Here is a 19,438-nt window from a genome sequence, read left to right as displayed (position 1 = left end):
ATCGGCATTTTCATGAAATTGGGAAAATTAATTCATTAGCCTTTTTTTCCACATGAAAAGTCCACTAATTAGGGAAATACTAAATTTGATATAACACTTTATAATCATTAAAATTAAAAGAAGAATATCATAAAATACTTTGTTAGATGTAATTCAATTAAAATTGAGATAAAATACGCATTAGACACTTCTTTCTAAAAAAAAAAAAAAAAAAAAAAATTTTTTTTTGGGGGGGGGGGGGGAAATTGGGAATTTTTTGCCACATTTTGGGAAAAAAGTATACTTTTTGGGATTGGGAACATAGCCGAATTTCGGCTATAAAATCGGGCCAAAAAAAACCCTGCAATGTTAAGATGAAGTTTGAGAATTTAATAATACATCCTGGGAGGTATTTGCAAAACTAAGACCTGATTTAAGATTGATTTAAAGTAAGAACGCAAATACGTTTACACTCAGGCTGGGGTATAATTGGAATCAATAAAATGGAAAGTCAGACCTGATTTAAGATTAAATCCAAATAAGAACACAATGAGTCCAGAGTCAGCATATAGATACGAGATTATAAGTAACACGCATGGTCAACAAACAGCACAGATGAAAAGGTCACCTGTTGTCTGGGGTACAAAAGTTATAGTACTGACGAACGTAACGGGATTATTTTAAACCAATATAAATTGATTATATTTTAGTGCATATGGCAAGCAAGTAAATACATGAATAGATTGTTCCTTCTAGAACATTTTAATAAGTCAACCAATCCGTAATAAGCCCAGACCTTGGTGACCAATGGAAATTACAAGTAGATTTTATGTAAATTAACCTGGGGATAAAATGCAGTGTTTTAGTTAGTAGTGGGGATTCTGCGGTTAGATTTGAAAAGAATTTGGAGAGTTGTCACGTCTTCTTGACGTGGCAGCCATGTTGGTGTGTGTGTGTGTGTGCGTGCGTGCGTGCGTGCGTGCGTGTGTGTGTGTACATATTCAATTTACGATTCTCAAAACACAAATAGCTTTGTATAAGTTGTTCCTCTATTGTGTCCATTATTTGATACTCAAACATTTCAATTCTACATATAATAGGTTCATAACAACGATATGGAAATTATTCCTATGACGCTCCTTATTAATTCTTTAACAACAAGAAGGGATTTAGCGGATCCATGAATTAACTTAATTTCTACGTGCCAGAGAAAGTTGCCATTCTGTAAATATTAAACCTATAATGCAAACATTGTTTTTAAATGCACTTTACATTATCTGCTTATGCTTTAAGATTTTAAAGGCCCTATAAAGGTGGCAAAATCAATTATTATGCATATAAACTAGTATAATTTTTAGCGGATTTCAGTTACTCTTGCATAAAAAATGATTATAACACAGCTTAGGTGCAACGTTGTGAAGAATTATGGAAGATATACCCGTTTCATAATTGGAAGAAATGTTTACAACTTTGTAACTAACGTGATGTGTAGCCTCAAGGCGGTGACGTATGCTAAGAATAGCCGAAAGAAAATTCAATTTTAATTCTATTTTAAACAACTTTTTACCGGCAGAAAGTAACTTATTTGATCACTACAAACATTTTGAAGAGACCTACTTTGTGAGTGATACCGGAAAAAGTTGCAAATCAACGATATAGTTTTGCAATCTCTTGCACGACGGTCACATTACATTCACCTCTGTGTTGGACTCAAAACTAACTATTGTTATGAAGGTTACAATATAGTAAAAGATTTCCTACACAAATTCAATGTAAATGCAAAAACTTTAACGAAAAATAAAGTCAAACTTTTGCGCATGGAGACCCTCATAACCATACCTTCTCTCGAAGAGCATTCCAAGCCGAATTGATTTAAGCAATAAAAAAGATAGGTCACGCGACATGTAAGAAAGAACTCGCCACGAATCAAAAGTCACTGTTTTACGGCCATCTATTTACCGGCTTCTATCCAGTTCATGAGGGTTTCCCGCCATCTGTCAAAGTCTTATGTAGTCTCCAATCTTCAGATAAAAGAGTGAATTTCTAGTAAACAACAATGTTTTCCCTGCCACATGCACACAGAAATATACTAAAATAAAGTCATGGCAAGTGACCCTACAGAGAACCGTGTCTTCAAATAAATGATGTTCATGTCTTTAGAGAGTATAGCATTGCACTCCAAAAAGATTTAGTATATTGTAACCTAAAGGAAAAATATCTTCTGATTAAAATGTGTTTTTCTTGCATATTCTTATCTTCCTATTCATATTGCACACATGTAATAAGTTTGGCTTGATTATCTGTCCGTTTGGCCATTTTTTTTCATATTTTCACACGCAGGTGTTTTCGGTCCAAAGAAGGCCATTTTAGGCCTGTTAAAGCTTAAATGTCCCTTTAAGGTTTAAATGTGCTAAGTTCAATATCTGCAACAAAATACCAAAACAAACCAAATGGACATGCACGTGGGGCTTATGCGGGGTGGTGAAAGAATGAATTTGTTAGATATTTTCACTCTAAGCAATTTTGATAATGTCTTTTTTGTGTGTTTTTTTTTAAATCACCCCAAAAATGTCAATTTCAAAGCAAAGAAAATCCAATTTCACCCAAGACAATAAACAAATTAGTACAAATGAGAAGTCTAAGATACTTTGAAGAGAAGAAATCAATAAGCTTCCAATAACTTGTTGTTTAGCACCAATAAAAGTGTGAAATCTTGAAACGCGCCTTGTCGCTCGGAGCCCATTTATTTGCCAGAGGCCAATGATATATCCTATCATATAATGTCATGGGTGCCTTTAAACTGCAGCAGATGGTCAATATGCATTGCCAGCTCTCATTTAGAGGTTCAAGAGAATACAAAATTTCATATTTTGGGCACAAAATAAGTACTTTTGACTATTTTTATGGTGGCAATCTGGGTAAAAAATGGGGATTCAGAACCAAGCGAAAGAAAAAATGCTCATTTTGGGGGTATAGAATGGACGGAAAGGTTAAAATGAACAAGATACATATATGTAGGCAAGCATTTTAAGCTTAGAAATGAGGTTCCATGTAGTAACAGGGGCAGAAAGGCAGCTCAGATCAATGCAGGCTTCCTGAAAGAGGTTTCTAGTACTTCATTTGGGGACACAGCTTCCCGCAGAATTCTCAACACATCAAACATCATTGATCCATGTCACCTCTGTATGCAAAGACAAGCGAATAAAGTCAATACTGCCCTTAAATCACTGAATGAGAGAAGCATTTACCAAATAAAAAACCAAACTGGTTGCTGAAAGTGCCAAATTTTGTCAAAAAGATCCCTCTAATGTAACGATGAAGGGGACACTCGCTACAACAATCCTATGTTTAAGTCGGATGCGACATCTTCTCAAGCCGGAACCATGACTGTAAGCATATTGTGAGAAAACAGTACCAAACACAAGCTAATTGTAGGGTAACAAGTAGCAAATCAACTCAGCTGTGCTGCATACATGCTCAGGAACAAGGATAAACATGTTGAGTGCCAACTTCTGCTGCCAACAGAGCAGGAGCTTTACGTGTCAGGACGCGGAATAATCGATACAAACTGCATGGGAATTGCACGACGGCAAAAGTTTGAGTGACCACAAAACTGATTAGGACAGTATTTCACACCTTAAGCATCATAAATATGCTTATTTGCCTGTGTACATGATAATAAATTAGTATTATTACCTGTTTTACCATCAACAACCCTTATCAAGTGGCCCTCGGCTTAGTCGCAGACATTCTTCTACCTGAAAAAGTCAAAATACCCAATAGAAATAGATATAAAATGAAGAAAAAAACATGCATTTATGTATTTTAAGTGTATTTCTATGAATAATATGAGGTGATAAAGCTTGTTATATGCATGATTGTACTAAATATGAAAGCTGGCTCAGTTAAGCATCTGTTGCACTGTCAAAACTGTAAAAATGTCCGCCATTCCATGTAGGTAAAATGGGGCTCTGTTTGAATGTTCATGCTTTACGCACAAGCTATTGTTGCGTTACTGGATTGCGGAGTCCTTGGCGTTGAATTCTGACTGCATGTAGCACAATAACGCTACACGGTCAACCAAAATGCCTTTGAATTTAAGTCGGAAAGCAATAAAGCCCTTATTTGGCTATACAAGGGTGGGGGGTCAACTTGAAAAACAACTATTCCAGGTCAAATAATCTGAATTCATGCATTTAATGCACTAATTTTCTTCTCTTTTGCTAAGAAATGACCAAAAATCAGCTTTCCCAGTCATATTTTGCACTTGCAGATGATATTACATTTTTTACCTAAAGCTAGTTTAGGTTACAATATAGTAAAAGATTTCCTACACAAATTCAATGTAAATGCAATAACTTTAACGATAAATAAAGTCAAACTTTTGCGCATAGAGACCCTCATAACCATACCTTTTCTCGAAGAGCATTCCAAGCCGAATTGATTTAAGCAATAAAAAAGATAGGTCACGCGACATGTAAGAAAGAACTCGCCACGAATCAAAAGTCACTGTTTTACGGCCATCTATTTACTGGCTTCTATCCAGTTCATGAGGTTTCCCGCCATCTGTCAAAGTCTTATGTAGTCTCCAATCTTCAGATAAAAGAGTGAATTTCTAGTAAACAACAATGTTTTCCCTGCCACATGCACACAGAAATATACTAAAATAAAGTCATGGCAAGTGACCCTACAGAGAACCGTGTCTTCAAATAAATGATGTTCATGTCTTTAGAGAGTATAGCATTGCACTCCAAAAAGATTTAGTATATTGTAACCTAAAGGAAAAATATCTTCTGATTAAAATGTGTTTTTCTTGCATATTCTTATCTTCCTATTCATATTGCACACATGTAATAAGTTTGGCTGGATTATCTGTCCGTTTGGCCATTTTTTTTTCATATTTTCACACGCAGGTGTTTTCGGTCCAAAGAAGGCCATTTTAGGCCTGTTAAAGCTTAAATGTCCCTTTAAGGTTTAAATGTGCTAAGTTCAATATCTGCAACAAAATACCAAAACAAACCAAATGGACATGCACGTGGGGCTTATGCGGGGTGGTGAAAGAATGAATTTGTTAGATATTTTCACTCTAAGCAATTTTGATAATGTCTTTTTTGTGTGTTTTTTTTTTAAATCACCCCAAAAATGTCAATTTCAAAGCAAAGAAAATCCAATTTCATCCAAGACAATAAACAAATTAGTACAAATGAGAGATCAAAGATACTTTGAAGAGAAGAAATCAATAAGCTTCCAATAACTTGTTGTTTAGCACCAATAAAAGTGTGAAATCTTGAAACGCGCCTTGTCGCTCGGAGCCCATTTATTTGCCAGAGGCCAATGATATATCCTAGCATATAATGTCATGGGTGCCTTTAAACTGCAGCAGATGGTCAATATGCATTGCCAGCTCTCATTTAGAGGTTCAAGAGAATACAAAATTTCATATTTTGGGCACAAAATAAGTACTTTTGACTATTTTTATGGTGGCAATTCTGGGTAAAAAATGGGGATTCAGAACCAAGCGAAAGAAAAAATGCTCATTTTGGGGGTATAGAATGGACGGAAAGGTTAAAATGAACAAGATACATATATGTAGGCAAGCATTTTAAGCTTAGAAATGAGGTTCCATGTAGTAACAGGGGCAGAAAGGCAGCTCAGATCAATGCAGGCTTCCTGAAAGAGGTTTCTAGTACTTCTTTTGGGGACACAGCTTCCCGCAGAATTCTCAACACATCAAACATCATTGATCCATGTCACCTCTGTATGCAAAGACAAGCGAATAAAGTCAATACTGCCCTTAAATCACTGAATGAGAGAAGCATTTACCAAATAAAAAACAAAACTGGTTGCTGAAAGTGCCAAATTTTGTCAAAAAGATCCCTCTAATGTAAACGATGAAGGGGACACTCGCTACAACAATCCTATGTTTAAGTCGGACGCGACATCTTCTCAAGCCGGAACCATGACTGTAAGCATATTGTGAGAAAACAGTACCAAACACAAGCTAATTGTAGGGTAACAAGTAGCAAATCAACTCAGCTGTGCTGCATACATGCTCAGGAACAAGGATAAACATGTTGAGTGCCAACTTCTGCTGCCAACAGAGCAGGAGCTTTACGTGTCAGGACGCGGAATAATCGATACAAACTGCATGGGAATTGCATGACGGCAAGAGTTTGAGTGACCACAAAACTGATTAGGACAGTATTTCACACCTTAAGCATCATAAATATGCTTATTTGCCTGTGTACATGATAATAAATTAGTATTATTACCTGTTTTACCATCAACAACCCTTATCAAGTGGCCCTCGGCTTAGTCGCAGACATTCTTCTACCTGAAAAAGTCAAAATACCCAATAGAAATAGATATAAAATGAAGAAAAAAACATGCATTTATGTATTTTAAGTGTATTTCTATGAATAATATGAGGTGATAAAGCTTGTTATATGCATGATTGTACTAAATATGAAAGCTGGCTCAGTTAAGCATCTGTTGCACTGTCAAAACTGTAAAAATGTCCGCCATTCCATGTAGGTAAAATGGGGCTCTGTTTGAATGTTCATGCTTTACGCACAAGCTATTGTTGCGTTACTGGATTGCGGAGTCCTTGGCGTTGAATTCTGACTGCATGTAGCACAATAACGCTACATGGTCAACCAAAATGCCTTTGAATTTAAGTCGGAAAGCAATTAAGCCCTTATTTGGCTATACAAGGGTCGGGGGTCAACTTGAAAAACAACTATTCCAGGTCAAATAATCTGAATTCATGCATTTAATGCACTAATTTTCTTCTCTTTTGCTAAGAAATGACCAAAAATCAGCTTTCCTAGTCATATTTTGCACTCGCAGATGATATTACATTTTTTACCTAAAGCTAGTTTAAAGGAAAAATATCTTCTGATTAAAATGTGTTTTTCTTGCATATTCTTATCTTCCTATTCATATTGCACACATGTAATAAGTTTGGCTGGATTATCTGTCCGTTTGGCCATTTTTTTTCATATTTTCACACGCAGGTGTTTTCGGTCCAAAGAAGGCCATTTTAGGCCTGTTAAAGCTTAAATGTCCCTTTAAGGTTTAAATGTGCTAAGTTCAATATCTGCAACAAAATACCAAAACAAACCAAATGGACATGCACGTGGGGCTTATGCGGGGTGGTGAAAGAATGAATTTGTTAGATATTTTCACTCTAAGCAATTTTGATAATGTCTTTTTTGTGTGTTTTTTTTTAAATCACCCCAAAAATGTCAATTTCAAAGCAAAGAAAATCCAATTTCATCCAAGACAATAAACAAATTAGTACAAATGAGAGATCAAAGATACTTTGAAGAGAAGAAATCAATAAGCTTCCAATAACTTGTTGTTCAGCACCAATAAAGTGTGAAATCTTGAAACGCGCCTTGTCGCTCGGAGCCCATTTATTTGCCAGAGGCCAATGATATATCCTAGCATATAATGTCATGGGTGCCTTTAAACTGCAGCAGATGGTCAATATGCATTGCCAGCTCTCATTTAGAGGTTCAAGAGAATACAAAATTTCATATTTTGGGCACAAAATAAGTACTTTTGACTATTTTTATGGTGGCAATCTGGGTAAAAAATGGGGATTCAGAACCAAGCGAAAGAAAAAATGCTCATTTTGGGGGTATAGAATGGACGGAAAGGTTAAAATGAACAAGATACATATATGTAGGCAAGCATTTTAAGCTTAGAAATGAGGTTCCATGTAGTAACAGGGGCAGAAAGGCAGCTCAGATCAATGCAGGCTTCCTGAAAGAGGTTTCTAGTACTTCTTTTGGGGACACAGCTTCCCGCAGAATTCTCAACACATCAAACATCATTGATCCATGTCACCTCTGTATGCAAAGACAAGCGAATAAAGTCAATACTGCCCTTAAATCACTGAATGAGAGAAGCATTTACCAAATAAAAAACAAAACTGGTTGCTGAAAGTGCCAAATTTTGTCAAAAAGATCCCTCTAATGTAAACGATGAAGGGGACACTCGCTACAACAATCCTATGTTTAAGTCGGACGCGACATCTTCTCAAGCCGGAACCATGACTGTAAGCATATTGTGAGAAAACAGTACCAAACACAAGCTAATTGTAGGGTAACAAGTAGCAAATCAACTCAGCTGTGCTGCATACATGCTCAGGAACAAGGATAAACATGTTGAGTGCCAACTTCTGCTGCCAACAGAGCAGGAGCTTTACGTGTCAGGACACGGAATAATCGATACAAACTGCATGGGAATTGCACGACGGCAAGAGTTTGAGTGACCACAAAACTGATTAGGACAGTATTTCACACCTTAAGCATCATAAATATGCTTATTTGCCTGTGTACATGATAATAAATTAGTATTATTACCTGTTTTACCATCAACAACCCTTATCAAGTGGCCCTCGGCTTAGTCGCAGACATTCTTCTACCTGAAAAAGTCAAAATACCCAATAGAAATAGATATAAAATGAAGAAAAAAACATGCATTTATGTATTTTAAGTGTATTTCTATGAATAATATGAGGTGATAAAGCTTGTTATACGCATGATTGTACTAAATATGAAAGCTGGCTCAGTTAAGCATCTGTTGCACTGTCAAAACTGTAAAAATGTCCGCCATTCCATGTAGGTAAAATGGGGCTCTGTTTGAATGTTCATGCTTTACGCACAAGCTATTGTTGCGTTACTGGATTGCGGAGTCCTTGGCGTTGAATTCTGACTGCATGTAGCACAATAACGCTACACGGTCAACCAAAATGCCTTTGAATTTAAGTCGGAAAGCAATTAAGCCCTTATTTGGCTATACAAGGGTGGGGGGTCAACTTGAAAAACAACTATTCCAGGTCAAATAATCTGAATTCATGCATTTAATGCACTAATTTTCTTCTCTTTTGCTAAGAAATGACCAAAAATCAGCTTTCCCAGTCATATTTTGCACTTGCAGATGATATTACATTTTTTACCTAAAGCTAGTTTAAAGGAAAAATATCTTCTGATTAAAATGTGTTTTTCTTGCATATTCTTATCTTCCTATTCATATTGCACACATGTAATAAGTTTGGCTGGATTATCTGTCCGTTTGGCCATTTTTTTTCATATTTTCACACGCAGGTGTTTTCGGTCCAAAGAAGGCCATTTTAGGCCTGTTAAAGCTTAAATGTCCCTTTAAGGTTTAAATGTGCTAAGTTCAATATCTGCAACAAAATACCAAAACAAACCAAATGGACATGCACGTGGGGCTTATGCGGGATGGTGAAAGAATGAATTTGTTAGATATTTTCACTCTAAGCAATTTTGATAATGTCTTTTTTGTGTGTTTTTTTTTAAATCACCCCAAAAATGTCAATTTCAAAGCAAAGAAAATCCAATTTCATCCAAGACAATAAACAAATTAGTACAAATGAGAGATCAAAGATACTTTGAAGAGAAGAAATCAATAAGCTTCCAATAACTTGTTGTTTAGCACCAATAAAAGTGTGAAATCTTGAAACGCGCCTTGTCGCTCGGAGCCCATTTATTTGCCAGAGGCCAATGATATATCCTAGCATATAATGTCATGGGTGCCTTTAAACTGCAGCAGATGGTCAATATGCATTGCCAGCTCTCATTTAGAGGTTCAAGAGAATACAAAATTTCATATTTTGGGCACAAAATAAGTACTTTTGACTATTTTTATGGTGGCAATCTGGGTAAAAAATGGGGATTCAGAACCAAGCGAAAGAAAAAATGCTCATTTTGGGGGTATAGAATGGACGGAAAGGTTAAAATGAACAAGATACATATATGTAGGCAAGCATTTTAAGCTTAGAAATGAGGTTCCATGTAGTAACAGGGGCAGAAAGGCAGCTCAGATCAATGCAGGCTTCCTGAAAGAGGTTTCTAGTACTTCTTTTGGGGACACAGCTTCCCGCAGAATTCTCAACACATCAAACATCATTGATCCATGTCACCTCTGTATGCAAAGACAAGCGAAATAAAGTCAATACTGCCCTTAAATCACTGAATGAGAGAAGCATTTACCAAATAAAAAACAAAACTGGTTGCTGAAAGTGCCAAATTTTGTCAAAAAGATCCCTCTAATGTAAACGATGAAGGGGACACTCGCTACAACAATCCTATGTTTAAGTCGGACGCGACATCTTCTCAAGCCGGAACCATGACTGTAAGCATATTGTGAGAAAACAGTACCAAACACAAGCTAATTGTAGGGTAACAAGTAGCAAATCAACTCAGCTGTGCTGCATACATGCTCAGGAACAAGGATAAACTGTTGAGTGCCAACTTCTGCTGCCAACAGAGCAGGAGCTTTACGTGTCAGGACGCGGAATAATCGATACAAACTGCATGGGAATTGCACGAACGGCAAGAGTTTGAGTGACCACAAAACTGATTAGGACAGTATTTCACACCTTAAGCATCATAAATATGCTTATTTGCCTGTGTACATGATAATAAATTAGTATTATTACCTGTTTTACCATCAACAACCCTTATCAAGTGGCCCTCGGCTTAGTGGCAGACATTCTTCTACCTGAAAAAGTCAAAATACCCAATAGAAATAGATATAAAATGAAGAAAAAAACATGCATTTATGTATTTTAAGTGTATTTCTATGAATAATATGAGGTGATAAAGCTTGTTATATGCATGATTGTACTAAATATGAAAGCTGGCTCAGTTAAGCATCTGTTGCACTGTCAAAACTGTAAAAATGTCCGCCATTCCATGTAGGTAAAATGGGGCTCTGTTTGAATGTTCATGCTTTACGCACAAGCTATTGTTGCGTTACTGGATTGCGGAGTCCTTGGCGTTGAATTCTGACTGCATGTAGCACAATAACGCTACACGGTCAACCAAAATGCCTTTGAATTTAAGTCGGAAAGCAATTAAGCCCTTATTTGGCTATACAAGGGTGGGGGGTCAACTTGAAAAACAACTATTCCAGGTCAAATAATCTGAATTCATGCATTTAATGCACTAATTTTCTTCTCTTTTGCTAAGAAATGACCAAAAATCAGCTTTCCCAGTCATATTTTGCACTTGCAGATGATATTACATTTTTTACCTAAAGCTAGTTTAGGTTACAATATAGTAAAAGATTTCCTACACAAATTCAATGAAAATGCAATAACTTTAACGAAAAATAAAGTCAAACTTTTGCGCATAGAGACCCTCATAACCATACCTTTCCTCGAAGAGCATTCCAAGCCGAATTGATTTAAGCAATAAAAAAGATAGGTCACACGACATGTAAGAAAGAACTCGCCACGAATCAAAAGTCACTGTTTTACGGCCATCTATTTACCGGCTTCTATCCAGTTCATGAGGGTTTCCCGCCATCTGTCAAAGTCTTATGTAGTCTCCAATCTTCAGATAAAAGAGTGAATTTCTAGTAAACAACAATGTTTTCCCTGCCACATGCACACAGAAATATACTAAAATAAAGTCATGGCAAGTGACCCTACAGAGAACCGTGTCTTCAAATAAATGATGTTCATGTCTTTAGAGAGTATAGCATTGCACTCCAAAAAGATTTAGTATATTGTAACCTAAAGGAAAAATATCTTCTGATTAAAATGTGTTTTTCTTGCATATTCTTATCTTCCTATTCATATTGCACACATGTAATAAGTTTGGCTGGATTATCTGTCCGTTTGGCCATTTTTTTTCATATTTTCACATGCAGGTGTTTTCGGTCCAAAGAAGGCCATTTTAGGCCTGTTAAAGCTTAAATGTCCCTTTAAGGTTTAAATGTGCTAAGTTCAATATCTGCAACAAAATACCAAAACAAACCAAATGGACATGCACGTGGGGCTTATGCGGGGTGGTGAAAGAATGAATTTGTTAGATATTTTCACTCTAAGCAATTTTGATAATGTCTTTTTTGTGTGTTTTTTTTAAATCACCCCCAAAAATGTCAATTTCAAAGCAAAGAAAATCCAATTTCATCCAAGACAATAAACAAATTAGTACAAATGAGAGATCAAAGATACTTTGAAGAGAAGAAATCAATAAGCTTCCAATAACTTGTTGTTTAGCACCAATAAAAGTGTGAAATCTTGAAACGTGCCTTGTCGCTCGGAGCCCATTTATTTGCCAGAGGCCAATGATATATCCTAGCATATAATGTCATGGGTGCCTTTAAACTGCAGCAGATGGTCAATATGCATTGCCGGCTCTCATTTAGAGGTTCAAGAGAATACAAAATTTCATATTTTGGGCACAAAATAAGTACTTTTGACTATTTTTATGGTGGCAATCTGGGTAAAAAATGGGGATTCAGAACCAAGCGAAAGAAAAAATGCTCATTTTGGGGGTATAGAATGGACGGAAAGGTTAAAATGAACAAGATACATATATGTAGGCAAGCATTTTAAGCTTAGAAATGAGGTTCCATGTAGTAACAGGGGCAGAAAGGCAGCTCAGATCAATGCAGGCTTCCTGAAAGAGGTTTCTAGTACTTCTTTTGGGACACAGCTTTCCGCAGAATTCTCAACACATCAAACATCATTGATCCATGTCACCTCTGTATGCAAAGACAAGCGAATAAAGTCAATACTGCCCTTAAATCACTGAATGAGATAAGCTTTTACCAAATAAAAAACAAAACTGGTTGCTGAAAGTGCCAAATTTTGTCAAAAAGATCCCTCTAATGTAAACGATGAAGGGGACACTCGCTACAACAATCCTATGTTTAGAGTCGGACGCGACATCTTCTCAAGCCGGAACCATGACTGTAAGCATATTGTGAGAAAACAGTACCAAACACAAGCTAATTGTAGGGTAACAAGTAGCAAATCAACTCAGCTGTGCTGCATACATGCTCAGGAACAAGGATAAACATGTTGAGTGCCAACTTCTGCTGCCAACAGAGCAGGAGCTTTACGTGTCAGGACGCGGAATAATCGATACAAACTGCATGGGAATTGCATGACGGCAAGAGTTTGAGTGACCACAAAACTGATTAGGACAGTATTTCACACCTTAAGCATCATAAATATGCTTATTTGCCTGTGTACATGATAATAAATTAGTATTATTACCTGTTTTACCATCAACAACCCTTATCAAGTGGCCCTCGGCTTAGTCGCAGACATTCTTCTACCTGAAAAAGTCAAATACCCAATAGAAATAGATATAAATGAAGAAAAAAACATGCATTTATGTATTTTAAGTGTATTTCTATGAATAATATGAGGTGATAAAGCTTGTTATATGCATGATTGTACTAAATATGAAAGCTGGCTCAGTTAAGCATCTGTTGCACTGTCAAAACTGTAAAAATGTCCGCCATTCCATGTAGGTAAAATGGGGCTCTGTTTGAATGTTCATGCTTTACGCACAAGCTATTGTTGCGTTACTGGATTGCGGAGTCCTTGGCGTTGAATTCTGACTGCATGTAGCACAATAACGCTACACGGTCAACCAAAATGCCTTTGAATTTAAGTCGGAAAGCAATTAAGCCCTTATTTGGCTATACAAGGGTGGGGGGTCAACTTGAAAAACAACTATTCCAGGTCAAATAATCTGAATTCATGCATTTAATGCACTAATTTTCTTCTCTTTTGCTAAGAAATGACCAAAATCAGCTTTCCCAGTCATATTTTGCACTTGCAGATGATATTACATTTTTTACCTAAAGCTAGTTTAGGTTACAATATAGTAAAAGATTTCCTACACAAATTCAATGTAAATGCAATAACTTTAACGAAAAATAAAGTCAAACTTTTGCGCATAGAGACCCTCATAACCATACCTTTTCTCGAAGAGCATTCCAAGCCGAATTGATTTAAGCAATAAAAAAGATAGGTCACGCGACATGTAAGAAAGAACTCGCCACGAATCAAAAGTCACTGTTTTACGGCCATCTATTTACCGGCTTCTATCCAGTTCATGAGGGTTTCCCGCCATCTGTCAAGTCTTATGTAGTCTCCAATCTTCAGATGAAAGAGTGAATTTCTAGTAAACAACAATGTTTTCCCTGCCACATGCACACAGAAATATACTAAAATAAAGTCATGGCAAGTGACCCTACAGAGAACCGTGTCTTCAAATAAATGATGTTCATGTCTTTAGAGAGTATAGCATTGCACTCCAAAAAGATTTAGTATATTGTAACCTAAAGGAAAAATATCTTCTGATTAAAATGTGTTTTTCTTGCATATTCTTATCTTCCTATTCATATTGCACACATGTAATAAGTTTGGCTGGATTATCTGTCCGTTTGGCCATTTTTTTTCATATTTTCACACGCAGGTGTTTTCGGTCCAAAGAAGGCCATTTTAGGCCTGTTAAAGCTTAAATGTCCCTTTAAGGTTTAAATGTGCTAAGTTCAATATCTGCAACAAAATACCAAAACAAACCAAATGGACATGCACGTGGGGCTTATGCGGGGTGGTGAAGAATGAATTTGTTAGATATTTTCACTCTAAGCAATTTTGATAATGTCTTTTTTGTGTGTTTTTTTTTAAATCACCCCAAAAATGTCAATTTCAAAGCAAAGAAAATCCAATTTCATCCAAGACAATAAACAAATTAGTACAAATGAGAGATCAAAGATACTTTGAAGAGAAGAAATCAATAAGCTTCCAATAACTTGTTGTTTAGCACCAATAAAAGTGTGAAATCTTGAAACGCGCCTTGTCGCTCGGAGCCCATTTATTTGCCAGAGGCCAATGATATATCCTAGCATATAATGTCATGGGTGTCTTTAAACTGCAGCAGATGGTCAATATGCATTGCCAGCTCTCATTTAGAGGTTCAAGAGAATACAAAATTTCATATTTTGGGCACAAAATAAGTACTTTTGACTATTTTTATGGTGGCAATCTGGGTAAAAAATGGGGATTCAGAACCAAGCGAAAGAAAAAATGCTCATTTTGGGGGTATAGAATGGACGGAAAGGTTAAAATGAACAAGATACATATATGTAGGCAAGCATTTTAAGCTTAGAAATGAGGTTCCATGTATTAACAGGGGCAGAAAGGCAGCTCAGATCAATGCAGGCTTCCTGAAAGAGGTTTCAAGTACTTCTTTTGGGGACACAGCTTCCCGCAGAATTCTCAACACATCAAACATCATTGATCCATGTCACCTCTGTATGCAAAGACAAGCGAATAAAGTCAATACTGCCCTTAAATCACTGAATGAGAGAAGCATTTACCAAATAAAAAACAAAACTGGTTGCTGAAAGTGCCAAATTTTGTCAAAAAGATCCCTCTAATGTAAACGATGAAGGGGACACTCGCTACAACAATCCTATGTTTAAGTCGGACGCGACATCTTCTCAAGCCGGAACCATGACTGTAAGCATATTGTGAGAAAACAGTACCAAACACAAGCTAATTGTAGGGTAACAAGTAGCAAATCAACTCAGCTGTGCTGCATACATGCTCAGGAACAAGGATAAACATGTTGAGTGCCACTTCTGCTGCCAACAGAGCAGGAGCTTTACGTGTCAGGACGCGGAATAATCGATACAAACTGCATGGGAATTGCACGACGGCAAGAGTTTGAGTGACCACAAAACTGATTAGGACAGTATTTCACACCTTAAGCATCATAAATATGCTTATTTGCCTGTGTACATGATAATAAATTAGTATTATTACCTGTTTTACCATCAACAACCCTTATCAAGTGGCCCTCGGCTTAGTCGCAGACATTCTTCTACCTGAAAAAGTCAAAATACCCAATAGAAATAGATATAAAATGAAGAAAAAAACATGCATTTATGTATTTTAAGTGTATTTCTATGAATAATATGAGGTGATAAAGCTTGTTATATGCATGATTGTACTAAATATGAAAGCTGGCTCAGTTAAGCATCTGTTGCACTGTCAAAACTGTAAAAATGTCCGCCATTCCATGTAGGTAAAATGGGGCTCTGTTTGAATGTTCATGCTTTACGCACAAGCTATTGTTGCGTTACTGGATTGCGGAGTCCTTGGCGTTGAATTCTGACTGCATGTAGCACAATAACGCTTACACGGTCAACCAAAATGCCTTTGAATTTAAGTCGGGAAAGCAATTAAGCCCTTATTGGCTATACAAGGGTGGGGGGTCAACTTGAAAAACAACTATTCCAGGTCAAATAATCTGAATTCATGCATTTAATGCACTAATTTTCTTCTCTTTTGCTAAGAAATGACCAAAATCAGCTTTCCCAGTCATATTTTGCACTTGCAGATGATATTACATTTTTTACCTAAAGCTAGTTTAGGTTACAATATAGTAAAAGATTTCCTACACCAATTCAATGTAAAATGCAATAACTTTAACGAAAAATAAAGTCAAACTTTTGCGCATAGAGACCCTCATAACCATACCTTTCTCGAAGAGCATTCCAAGCCGAATTGATTTAAGCAATAAAAAAGATAGGTCACGCGACATGTAAGAAAGAACTCGCCACGAATCAAAAGTCACTGTTTTACGGCCATCTATTTACCGGCTTCTATCCAGTTCATGAGGGTTTCCCGCCATCTGTCAAGTCTTATGTAGTCTCCAATCTTCAGATAAAAGAGTGAATTTCTAGTAAACAACAATGTTTTCCCTGCCACATGCACACAGAAATATACTAAAATAAAGTCATGGCAAGTGACCCTACAGAGAACCGTGTCTTCAAATAAATGATGTTCATGTCTTTAGAGAGTATAGCATTGCACTCCAAAAAGATTTAGTATATTGTAACCTAAAGGAAAAATATCTTCTGATTAAAATGTGTTTTTCTTGCATATTCTTATCTTCCTATTCATATTGCACACATGTATAAGTTTGGCTGGATTATCTGTCCGTTTGGCCATTTTTTTTCATATTTTCACACGCAGGTGTTTTCGGTCCAAAGAAGGCCATTTTAGGCCTGTTAAAGCTTAAATGTCCCTTTAAGGTTTAAATGTGCTAAGTTCAATATCTGCAACAAAATACCAAAACAAAACCAAATGGACATGCACGTGGGGCTTATGCGGGGTGGTGAAAGAATGAATTTGTTAGATATTTTCACTCTAAGCAATTTTGATAATGTCTTTTTTGTGTGTTTTTTTTTAAATCACCCCAAAAATGTCAATTTCAAAGCAAAGAAAATCCAATTTCATCCAAGACAATAAACAAATTAGTACAAATGAGAGATCAAAGAATACTTTGAAGAGAAGAAATCAATAAGCTTCCAATAACTTGTTGTTTAGCACCAATAAAAGTGTGAAATCTTGAAACGTGCCTTGCGCTCGGAGCCCATTTATTTGCCAGAGGCCAATGATATATCCTAGCATATAATGTCATGGGTGCCTTTAAAACTGCAGTAGATGGTCAATATGCATTGCCAGCTCTCATTTAGAGGTTCAAGAGAATACAAAATTTCATATTTTGGGCACAAAATAAGTACTTTTGACTATTTTTATGTGGCAATCTGGGTAAAAAATGGGGATTCAGAACCAAGCGAAAGAAAAAATGCTCATTTTGGGGGTATAGAATGGACGGAAAGGTTAAAAATGAACAAGATACATATATGTAGGCAAGCATTTTAAGCTTAGAAATGAGGTTCCATGTAGTAACAGGGGCAGAAAGGCAGCTCAGATCAATGCAGGCTTCCTGAAAGAGGTTTCTAGTACTTCTTTTGGGACACAGCTTTCCGCAGAATTCTCAACACATCAAACATCATTGATCCATGTCACCTCTGTATGCAAAGACAAGCGAATAAAGTCAATACTGCCCTTAAATCACTGAATGAGATAAGCATTTTACCAAATAAAAAACAAAACTGGTTGCTGAAAGTGCCAAATTTTGTCAAAAAGATCCCTCTAATGTAAACGATGAAGGGGACACTCGCTACAAACAATCCTATGTTTTGAGTCGGACGCGACATCTTTCTCAAGCCGGAACCATGACTGTAAGCATATTGTGAGAAAAACAGTACCAAACACAAGCTAATTGTAGGGTAACAAGTAGCAAATCAACTCAGCTGTGCTGCATACATGCTCAGGACACAAGGATAAACATGTTGAGTGCCAACTTCTGCTGCCAACCAGAGCAGGAGCTTTAACATCAGGAACGCGGAATAATCGATACAAACTGCATGGGAATTGCACGACGGCAAGAGTTTGAGTGACCACAAAACTGATTAGGACAGTATTTCACACCTTAAGCATCAAATATGCTTATTTGCCTGTGTACATGATAATAAATTAGTATTATTACCTGTTTTACCATCAACAACCCTTATCAAGTGGCCCTCGGCTTAGTCGCAGACATTCTTCTACCTGAAAAAGTCAAAATACCCAATAGAAATAGATATAAAATGAAGAAAAAAACATGCATTTATGTATTTTAAGTGTATTTCTATGAATAATATGAGGTGATAAAGCTTGTATATGCATGATTGTACTAAATATGAAAGCTGGCTCAGTTAAGCATCTGTTGCACTGTCAAAACTGTAAAAATGTCCGCCATTCCATGTAGGTAAAATGGGGCTCTGTTTGAATGTTCATGCTTTACGCACAAGCTATTGTTGCGTTACTGGATTGCGGAGTCCTTGGCGTTGAATTCTGACTGCATGTAGCACAATAACGCTACACGGTCAACCAAAATGCCTTTGAATTTAAGTCGGAAAGCAATTAAGCCCTTATTTGGCTATACAAGGGTGGGGGGGTCAACTTGAAAAACAACTATTCCAGGTCAAATAATCTGAATTCATGCATTTAATGCACTAATTTTCTTCTCTTTGCTAAGAAATGACCAAAAATCAGCTTTCCCAGTCATATTTTGCACTTGCAGATGATATTACATTTTTACCTAAAGCTAGTTTAGGTTACAATATAGTAAAAGATTTCCTACACAAATTCAATGTAAATGCAATAACTTTAACGAAAAAAAGTCAAACTTTTGCGCATAGAGACCCTCATAACCATACCTTTTCTCGAAGAGCATTCCAAGCCGAATTGATTTAAGCAATAAAAAAGATAGGTCACGCGACATGTAAGAAAGAACTCGCCACGAATCAAAAGTCACTGTTTTACGGCCATCTATTTACCGGCTTCTATCCAGTTCATGAGGGTTTCCGCCATCTGTCAAAGTCTTATGTAGTCTCCAATCTTCAGATAAAAGAGTGAATTTCTAGTAAAAACATGTTTTCCCTGCCACATGCACACAGAATATACTAAAATAAAGTCATGGCAAGTGACCCTACAGAGAACCGTGTCTTCAAATAAATGATGTTCAGTTTTAGAGAGTATAGCATTGCACTCCAAAAAGATTTAGTATATTGTAACCTAAAGGAAAAATATCTTTGATTAAAATGGTTTTTCTTGCATATCTTATCTACTATTCATATTGCACACATGTAATAAGTTTGGCTGATTATCTGTCCGTTTGGCCATTTTGTTTCATATTTTCACACGCAGGTGTTTCGGTCCAAAGAAGGCCATTTAGGCTGGTAAAGCTTAAATGTCCCTTTAAGGTTTAAA

The 19,438-nt window shown here is 36.5% G+C and overlaps 2 protein-coding genes across 5 annotated transcripts in view; one reads left to right on the top strand and one right to left on the bottom strand.

Annotated features, from left to right (window-relative positions):
* LOC127857972 (uncharacterized) overlaps positions 1-19,438 on the top strand; it is a 169,244-nt gene that overhangs the window by 10,703 nt on the left and 139,103 nt on the right. The gene's annotated exons all lie outside the window — the stretch shown is intronic.
* Positions 1-19,438, bottom strand: part of LOC127857968 (uncharacterized) — a 209,465-nt gene that overhangs the window by 185,481 nt on the left and 4,546 nt on the right. Inside the window, exons 1-3 of one of the 4 annotated variants that reach the window (XM_052394767.1) lie at positions 18,174-18,235; positions 4,512-4,572; positions 3,676-3,737 (exon numbers count right to left, since the gene is read on the bottom strand). The gene's annotated coding sequence lies outside the window, so the exon portion shown is untranslated. Of the gene's footprint in view, positions 1-3,675; positions 3,738-4,511; positions 4,573-8,351; positions 8,414-15,595; positions 15,658-18,173; positions 18,236-19,438 lie in introns of those variants that run through there. The other 3 variants (XM_052394766.1, XM_052394764.1, XM_052394769.1) reach the window with 3 other exon arrangements.

The sequence above is a fragment of the Dreissena polymorpha genome, chromosome 14, assembly GCF_020536995.1.
Source record: "Dreissena polymorpha isolate Duluth1 chromosome 14, UMN_Dpol_1.0, whole genome shotgun sequence".
NCBI lineage: Eukaryota > Metazoa > Mollusca > Bivalvia > Myida > Dreissenidae > Dreissena > Dreissena polymorpha.
This window is presented reverse-complemented; position numbering and strand designations above follow the sequence as displayed.